Source organism: Nipponia nippon, unplaced genomic scaffold, assembly GCF_047370975.1.
Source record: "Nipponia nippon isolate SJK-2023a ecotype South Korea unplaced genomic scaffold, ASM4737097v1 scaffold_5, whole genome shotgun sequence".
Taxonomy (NCBI): domain Eukaryota; kingdom Metazoa; phylum Chordata; class Aves; order Pelecaniformes; family Threskiornithidae; genus Nipponia; species Nipponia nippon.
The window spans coordinates 35,164,214-35,173,945 of NW_028262369.1; the positions used below are offsets into that span (position 1 = coordinate 35,164,214).

The following is a 9,732-nucleotide window of genomic DNA, read 5'->3' on the forward strand; positions in this document are numbered from 1 at the left end:
TTTGGCATCATTTACAAATCAGCAAAAATTGAAGGATTAAGACATTTAGAACAGCAATTCTGCAAATGTTTGACAGCAGTGACTGAGAGATAAGGCTGACTGCAGCACTTGCTGCAGGATCCGGGGTTGGAACTACTCCAAAGCTCAGGGGTTTCCTGATCCACAGATCTGGTTCAGATCCTTCTCCTTAAGTGGCTGAAGGTGATTTTAATATTCAGTTAGATTCTCTGTGTAGAACAGAATAGCAAGTGCTTAAAAGAGTGAGAGAAAGAGAGATTGAGTCATCTTCGTATATTACTGTGACGTATGACTGAAAATACTTACCATTCATTTCCAACCTGAGACTCTTTCCTCAGGTACTCTGTCACATCTTTCTCTTCTCAGGGTAATACAAGATTATCACAGTCTGCTAAGATAAGCAATGCAAAGAGATTTGCCAAAAGAGAATTTGACCCAGCACAGTAGCAGTCTTTGCTGGCACTGCCAATAACATCCAGGCACAGCACAGCTCTTCAGGTGTCCCAAGTGCAGCAGCCCAGTGAACTGCCTTGGGAGGGTTAAGCAGCCCCGGACACCTCTGGGAAGATCAGCCAAGCAGTAGAAGTGGTGTCAGTGCTTGAAAAACTGCACAGCTGTCTTTCAAGGTACAAGAGAGTTAGAGGAAAAGCTGTAAATAGAATAACTATTCAGGGATAGATTGATGGGGAGTGAAGGTCACAGAATGGTTATTAAGAATGGAAGTGGTAACAGCAGCAGCAGAAGCAATTTTACCTGACCAGAACAGATCCAAAAATTGGCCTTTATTTGTACCAGCCCAAGAAATTCTCTTTACCTGCTTCTCATTTGATGGGCAGAAGTTAGGAAAAAGAAATGGAAGGGATTTCCCCAGAGACCAAGCGTTCCTTCTCTTCCTACAGCAAAGGGAAAGGAGTTCATTTCATTTTGTTGTGGTGCAATAATGCTTAAAAGGACCAATTTTAGGAGGAAAAAAGTCACTTCCAGTCATTTATGATTTATGCTGAGACAGTACAATGCCAGCATTTCCAGATGTTCAGAAGCCTGCTGGAAAACAAAACATATTTCCAAAAATTCCTCGGGCTAGAAGTGAAAATCTCATTCAAACTCATGAGATCTTACATAAACAGTACCTTGGTGCTACCACAGGGCTGCTCATAAGTGCTTACCAAAGTGGAGGAAGCTGCAGACCTGCATGTCCTATAAGGCTCTTCAAGCTTTGTAAGCCTACAGACCAGATACACAGCCTGTATCAGTGAGCTGTAGCTCCCACACTGCTCTAATTCTGCTTGGCTCTAATCCCCAGTTCAGCCATTCCCCAATTCAACCCTTGCCACTTACACTCACTAAGGATCCATCCCTGTTCATCAATGAGAAGAAATTCCTTGGGCTCATCTGTGCTGCTGCTTTTATATTCAGCCTCCCATGTGTGTTCACTTTTCCATCTGTAGGGAAATTTGCCTGTCCTGCTTTATTCCAAGAAAACTACACTTTGGTGCCTAATTTTTGTAATGCAAAATGAGCTTGCCACAAGAAATTTGACACTTGGGATGACAGTTTGGCCCTGACTTGATTTAAAAACACTACTAGGTAAATTTAGATTTCTCAGTGGGCATATTCACTGGGCAGACATATTTATTCTAGTATGTATGCATGTGCATTCACACATATACATTCATGCCTATATATAAACATACACTTGAGGTTCGAATAAGGAACACAGAGCACCTACCATTGAAACCATAAAGTGAAATTAAGCTTATAGTGTTTATAATCTCTTGCAGTCAGGCCATTTATTTTGGTCCACGTGAAGGCCGAAGTCTGAAAATTTGTCACCAATATATGTATATTTTTTTTAATGCTGTCATCTTTATTCTAAAATATTTAGATGCATATTTAAATGTGATTTCAGTGGCCACAGAGAAAACAGGAATAATGAAGTGGTTTGAAAGTTATTAGAAGCACTGTTAGAAGCTAGAGGAATGACAAGACTATTCATAATCATCCCGTTGCATGAAGCCATTTGATTTTGTCATATGAAAACTACAAACAGTGTTTGTGAACAAGACATCCTCAAATTTGGCACAAGAATATGTTCATTATTCCCTGTAAGTAAGGCCTCATTATGAGTGATGATGTGTCAAAAGTCACAAAAATGTTGAAATTCTACTTCAGCTGAAAAAAGTAGTGCACAATGAATCTATGTGTGAAATGTATTAAATCCAGACTAGAACAGTATTTCTGTCTCCATTAGCAACAAGCACCCAAGAGGATGCAGTGACTGACTTAAAGAAAAGATTGTTTGCGATATGAATGACAATTTCCTAGAGACACACACCAAAGTGGTGGCACAAATATTCAGCCTGAGTCTCCTCCCCAATTCCCAGTTCAAGTGGTGTTTCAAACCAATGAGGCAAGCACTGCCAGACAATCATCTTTGTATTATTTATTACTCTATTTTCACATATAGAACCTTTGCGTCAGCTATTAGCAGTGATTCAGTAGCACTGCAGGTTATGAACGTATAAGGGAAAGTTTACTCCAGAAACCTCACTTTACCAGCGATTGCTCTACATTTTTTCTCCTTTCTAGTATCTGTCCCACCTATGATCCTTTTCACTATATTTGTCTCTTTAATGAAATTTTACACAGTTGTCTGACAACTCAGGTTATCCAAGGATTTATTTTCAATGAACAGTCATTTGAATGGGTGCAGGTTATCTGAGAAATGAAAGTATAGTTCTCTTGAGGAAAGGAAAAAAAAAAACCACATAGGTGAAGTTTCCAGATATGATAATGTTATTATTTAGAAGGGAGGCATAAGAAATCAAAAGTTTCACCATACACAAAGATCATTAATTCCCTGTGCCTATACATACATGAATTACTTTTCACAGTATTGAAGTTCACTAACACAGATATAGGTCACTTGAATAAGTAAACAGTCCTTCTAACAACTCTCTTGAGGGACTAAAACCTCTGTTTCATTTAGGACCAAGCAGTTTTCATGTACTTTTTTTTAAAGCTAGCTTTAAATGTGCTTATCTACATGTGTCAGAAAGCAGTTACATTATTAATAAAGGATGTATACAACACTAGCTTATTTATTCATTTATGTTCTATGCATACATGTTAAATAACTTCATTGATTTCCATTTCTCATTTCTGTTTCCTCATTTCAGTTAGTTTTATAGCCATAACAAATTACAATTTCAGTTCAGAGTTTCTTTTCTTTTTTTTCCCCTGCTATTCTTTTCCCTTAGGTTTCCAAAAGTTTGCTTGTGATTTTGCAGATAAGCATTCCCTATTAACGAAAGTTCAGAACCAGAACATAAAAAACTTTTTGTGAAAATGTGCACTATAAATATGAACAGAAGTTTGACAGTTTATTTTGTAGGGGAAAAAAATCCCAGATTGCAACTACCTAATATTTTGGATGCATAACTGTGGTAATGACTACATTTGCTTCTATAAATTGGAGTCAAATGATGGTAATTTCCATTTTCATGTGATCAATCTTTCAAATTTGAAAGTCCATGTTAGATAACTGCTTCAGTTCTCCAGAGTGAGCAAAGTAAATTACAAGAGAAGGCTCCAAAATTGGGCTTAAGAACAGCCCTATAGTCACAGAGTAGCAATGAGGGGTGTCCTCTGAGGTACTTAACTTTTGGCATAGATGTGTATCTAGCAAAGGAACAGAGCTTTTGTCTAATCCACAGCATATATTTTATTTGCAGCTGATCCCTTTAGTCCCTGTAATAGGAGCTAAATCTTCACACCTGACAGACCCTGACAAAGGCCCAGGGACAGAGCAGCATGCACGCTTAGCCCCTTCCATCGTGGTCTGAAAAAGCCCTGGCAATCCAGTATTTTCACATTAAACCTTAGCAAGGGAGTCCACCCCCAAAACCATGGGGAGTTTTTAGTCTCCTTCTCTCTTTCCAAGGTTAGACCTAAAATTGCTGTTGCCCCAGGACTCTCTGTCTTTGGGAGTCCTTCACAGGTCCTTTTTATCAAATCAGGTTGAAATGGGCCCCCTTATAAGCTTACAGCAACTGGGAACCGGAGCCAGAGAAGAACGGCAGTTAGTTATTAGCAAGTTCTTCCAAGGCAGCCTAAAGGGGATTGTCCGCCAGTGTTTGAATATCTAGCTATCAATTCACTGCAGTTCTAGCAAGAAAGGGGGAAAAAAAATCTAGTAAATGACTAACATATGTGCATAGAGCAGGACCTTAGCTCTAGATGTACTAATAACTGTGACTTTTTGTACCATTTTTTTTGGAAGAGGTCAGAGGAATTTAACAAACAAGGTACTACCAGGCTTCCTGTTACTTGTAATTACAAGAATGGGCAATCTTTCATTTTAATAGGTCACATACTTTTTTTTCCCTTGCTAGCATTTCTTATAAGCAGACAACGGTGTTAAGTTAAAAAAAAAAAAAAGGAAACTATTGCCATTTAAAACTTTTAGACTAAACATTAACACTGCTGGTATGCTAGCACAAACTGGGACAAATCCTGCCCTAACTCCAAGAGTGCAAAGGGCCAGCTAGCAGCAGCATGATGCATAACAAATGAGCTGTCTGGAAAAGGTAGGAAAAGGTTAGCAGGAGAAGAAGAGGCATTGCAGAGATGGGGAACAGTATGAAATACAGTTCAAAGACTCATTGTACAGGGGTGTCTGAAAACCCTGTAGGTATGCACAGTTATTATTGGTTTCCCTCAGCAGTTCTAGGGGCAACAGAAATATGGAAAAATTTGCTGTTAGTCAGCTGGAGTAGTCTCTTTTGGGAAGCTTTACTGTGGTCTACTAGCTGTCTTAGCTAATCCTTCCTTACTTTTTCCATGGAAGATCTGTCTTTGCTAAGCAATGAGAAGGTGATTTCATGCTTTAATTTAATTGATCTCTAGATGTCAAATGAATGTGCAATTTAAGATGTAGACTGAGACACAGAAAAAAGACATCAACTTTCCTAGAAAAAAATCTAATTTTTATTTTTATTTAAGGGTTTATATATTCTACAGACAAGGGAATACTAAGAGAATAAGTGATGATCAGCACAGTCTCTCCTTGGTAATTACCACAGAAATACTGAGTGTGGATGCTTCAGATCACACTAAAGATCTTAAGTTCTTCTTGCTTCTATTAAGACACACTGATTGCTATTATTACTACTATATATACATAGAGCTTCGTTACAGTTATTTTTCACCACACATCAACACATCCCCCCCTCCAACAGATTATGCTGAAAAGCAGGGAGAAAATAAAACTAGGAACATAACAATTGTTATACATTAAACCAAATGGGATCTTGTTATCATATTGCTTGTTATCATATCTTGTTACCATATAATTGTTCTGTACTTATGGCACAAACTGATAGAGAAAATATTTTGCAAACAATTGTACTTCTAAAAACTACCATTGCTTAGTACTTGTACTGAAGCAATTATGAGAAAACATGATACTGCTGTAAATATCAATGCTTTATTAGTAAGCCTTTAATAGTACATTTTTAAAAGGCTAACATTAAACTCCTCATCTCAAGGGGACTGAATAGCTCATGGGATTACCGACGGCTCTATATGTAGCCCTTCATTCTCCCACTCCCACCTCCAATCTGCAACCACCCAGCCCTGGCAGAAGCCACCACCTGACAGCCCTGTGAAGAGGTGTTCCCATCAAGCACAAGCACTACCACAAGTAATTAGCACCCTTGTTTTCTGCATAAGCAGAATATTAAAAGACTGAAACATTATTCAGTCAACTCCTACTACAGAAGAAAGCCCTGTTCCCTGCCCAGGCGTGTTTCAGGTCTCCAGGCTGTGAGCACCAACCTCCCTGCAGGGCTGGTGGCTGCAGCTTTGTGCTCCTGGATGACTCCCATGGCTGGTCCTTGGCCCTGCAGGGAGAATGAAGCCTGCTCAGCTTGTCCACACCATGAAATCAGGCTCCAAAGCATGTTGGTCAGCTGCCAGAGGCTGGTTTAGGCATTAGACCTCCAGTGGTTTGAGCATGGATAATGAGGGAGCTGTTGCATGAGCAGTGCGGCAGCAGGGTTTAGGAGTACTGTGCTTGCAGAGTCACTTTATCAGGTCTCCTGTAATAGCAGGTTATTGTGCAATAGATAATTAATTTAGCAAGGGTGACAGAGGAAATGGTCACTCACAACTGACCTGAATAGTGTACTGCAAAAGAGTGTGGGATGTGTGGGGTCAGGCTCACAGTGGTAACCTCTACAGACAGGGACTGCCCCATGTCCCTGGTGTTTGTTGGTTCTCACTCTGTCATTAGCAGTTCTGCCATGGACAGGATGAGATGGATGTGTCGGAGGTCCTGCTGGAGATGCTCCTACATGACCCAGGCTTTGGGCAGCTGCCCTGTATGTGAGAGGGACTAACAGCAGTAACAAGCCATTAAGCTGGAGTGGAATTTTTCTCATGAGTGTACCACCACTTTTCTATGAGTGAAGGCTGCCCCTACCACCTCATCACTGGCCCTTCTGTATCACTTTCTTTTTTAGTGCTGGATTTTTAGAATAGAGAAAGAGGCACGCAAACTCTGTGCTCTAAGGAGTACTGGGCTCTCTTCACACAAGTGCTGGGAATGCATCTACCCCACTGAGCATTTTACAGCATGGCCCCATGCAATTTTGGCTGCCAAGAACAGCAGTGACAGCTGGTTTGGTGCTTACAGTGTCAGTACTGATTGCTTCAAACCAGAGAGGAAGCTCACCACCAGGGCTGAGCAGCAGTGCACTGTCTCTGCCTGCACAGTACGCACGGTCAGTAAATTGCGATTTACTAGCATTTAGGGCCTGATCCTACAAGGTGCTGAGCACCATATGGCACACACAGAGCGACCTCTTTCCGCACACACCCCCAGAAGTCAGCAGTTTTTAACTTTTACTTTTCAACGAAAAATACTGCTGGCATAATAGACTAAATTTTGTAATAAAAAGTGAAAGGTAGCAGCTAACACAGCACCATTTAAAGCTGCATCTGGAATACAATTGCTGTTTAAAACCAATGGGGAAAAGCAAGATATGGAGCATCAGAAGAGGGCTTAGAATGGAGACCTTTAAAAAAGAAGAATGTGTTATAAATAATAAACACCTATACAGTTGTGCATGATATAAAACAAATTCTATTTCAGTGCCTTGGTGGCATTAATAAACCTCTCAGCTTTATTCTCCTGGTTTATGAGATCGCCAGCACCCCTCTATGGAATTACATGCTTTTCCACCACAATGTAAAAAATCATTAAGACAGTTTTTCAATATTTTGTTATTGTTTGACCTACAGATTAATATGCCTCTCTAGAATTTGCATCTCCCCTATTGTCTTAGAACAAATTACAGCACAATAAATGCTGTCTGACTAGAGAGTATTGTGTAGCTTTTTGCTACTTGCAGTATAGTTACGACTGGCTCCTGCATCAGCAAAAATGATTAGAATAAAAAAAGTTAGGTTTTAGGAGCTCTGAGATTGCAATGAGGTTATAGATCAGAAGATATTTTCTTGCACTAGTGCCCTTGGGCTCGGGAAAACAATCTGGCTGTTAAATGTTAATTGCTAAATTAGTGAAGCCTAAGCCAAATGGAGGCGGGCTCTTCAGGCTGGAATGACTGTGTTCGTGAAAAGAAAATAATCAAGGGGAGCTCTGTAAAATATTTTCTGCAAAATCTGAAAGAACACAAAATTACCTGCATTCAGTATCAATGCAGGCTGCATTCACTATCAATGCAGGCTGCATTCACAGAAGGTTTGCTTCTTTTCATTACTCTCACTTTGGGGAAAATATTAGGAGTGCTTTGGAGTTCTGCACTGAAATCAGGAAAAATTTGCTGTTTCACTTGGGTTGCATGTGAAACCCAGTAAACTTTAGCTCCTCTGACTTGGCTGTTGCTTAGAAAATGTGATCCTTTGTATGTCAAAATCATTTTCAGCCTGAGGATCATCAAATAACAGTTAGGAATTCTAGGAAGGGGAGACAAGTAAGTGAGAGCCTGGGAAGAAGTGATGAATAACCAGGATTGTTCAGGGGAAAGAAGCAGTGCAGGAAGGAAGCCCAGGGTGTTTATGGGAGCAGAGGAACTGGAACAAAAGCCAGGAGAGCTGGGAGAAGCTAGTCAGTGGAGCAGCAGGAGGAAAGAGAAAAATATTAGGGATTCTGTGAAAGGAAGGAAAAGGTGACAGTACCAGAGACTGTGAGCAAGAAGCAAAGGCAACTTGCACTTAGAAATCAGAGACCTGTCAGAAAGTTTGTGTGAGAGTGATGCACCAGCTGTAGTAGTGGGACAGGACTATTGTCACTAGGGATCAGATGCCTGGGGAAAGCGATGAGGAAGAAGGGATGCATCTAGGTTTTGAGCCAAAATCACTGGTAAGTCTATAAAAAAAATAAATCAAAAAAGCTTTAACCAATAACAGGAGTAGCAAACAGGATGGCATTAAGCTATTTGCTAATTGTAGATCTCTCTTTTGTGCTACAGTTGAGATATAGAAATAATAAGGAGAGTCCCTGAAAAATTAAACACAAAGCAAGAAAATGAAACATGTATGGATATACAACAGTCCTTAACTACACGTGTTTAATGATCATAAGGATTTATGTATACTGCACACAGCTACAGTCATGCTCATGGGATGAATGATTTTCACAAAATAAAAACAGCTGTGGGAAATTTTCTCAAACTGTAATAGTAACAATAAAAGCAGTAAAATTAAAAGATGTACCTTAAAATATTATTCAAGTTGACAGTCCGTATGCAACTATCTTTTTATACCAGATACAGCTCAATTAAAATGCAATTATAAGTACAATATTTGCTCCATATTTTGTGCATGCTCTGAGAATAGCACTGAATACTCTAGTATAAGTTTATCTTTTTAATGAGCTTTGGGTTATTCCATGAACATGTGTATCTTAATAAGGACTGAGTATTATACCCTCTATGGGACATTGAATAATGGTTCAATGTAGAGATGGCAAAATAACTTGGATGGAGTGAAAGGAAGGAAAGTGGAACAAGAATGATGGAAATTTACATATAATAAAGTTTCCCAGCAATGTGATGGTGGGAAGCAATGTGACTTTCAGAGAATCATAGAATCATTAAGGTTGGAAAAGACCCTTAAGATCATCGAGTCCAACCGTTAACCTATCACTGCCATGTCCTCAAAATGTAAAGGAGAAATTGATTGCTGAAGCCCAGGATTGAACCAGGGACCTTTAAGATCTTCAGTCTAATGCTCTCCCAGCTGAGCTACTTCAGCCCTACCTTAAAAGTCTGAAAGGAGGGGAGTTCCACTGAAGGGAGGGGAGTTCCATTCCAGAGGTCCTCAGAGGCAAACAAAAAGTCCGATTCCTTTCCACACCAAGCTTGGCAAAGAAAATTATTTTCCTGCTTTCCAAAGTCTCTGAGATTTCTAAAATTCCCCATTCTTCCCAGAGATGAACCTAGACCAGTTGGGGTGAAGCAACATGGAGGAGTTAAAGCACTCTCCTCACAATAAGGACATGAATGTCACTCTTCTACTGAGTGGCATTCATCCACTTTAGTGAGTAACTAAATCTCAAGAACATCAGTAATTTGGGGGTTTAGCACTTTCCTATTGGAGTTAGTCAGTCTTGCATACCTTGTACACACTTCAGGACCACTGAAAAAGGGTGTAAAACAGCAGGCAGTGTCACCTAAGGAGCAGGTCACC

At 39.9% G+C, this 9,732-nt stretch overlaps 1 non-coding gene across 1 annotated transcript; it reads right to left on the bottom strand.

The window, feature by feature from the left end:
- Positions 1 to 9,223: 9,223 nt before the first annotated feature.
- TRNAF-GAA (transfer RNA phenylalanine (anticodon GAA)) lies at positions 9,224 to 9,297 on the bottom strand. Its single transcript has one exon. It is a non-coding gene; the product is annotated as a tRNA-Phe (tRNA).
- Positions 9,298 to 9,732: the final 435 nt, after the last annotated feature.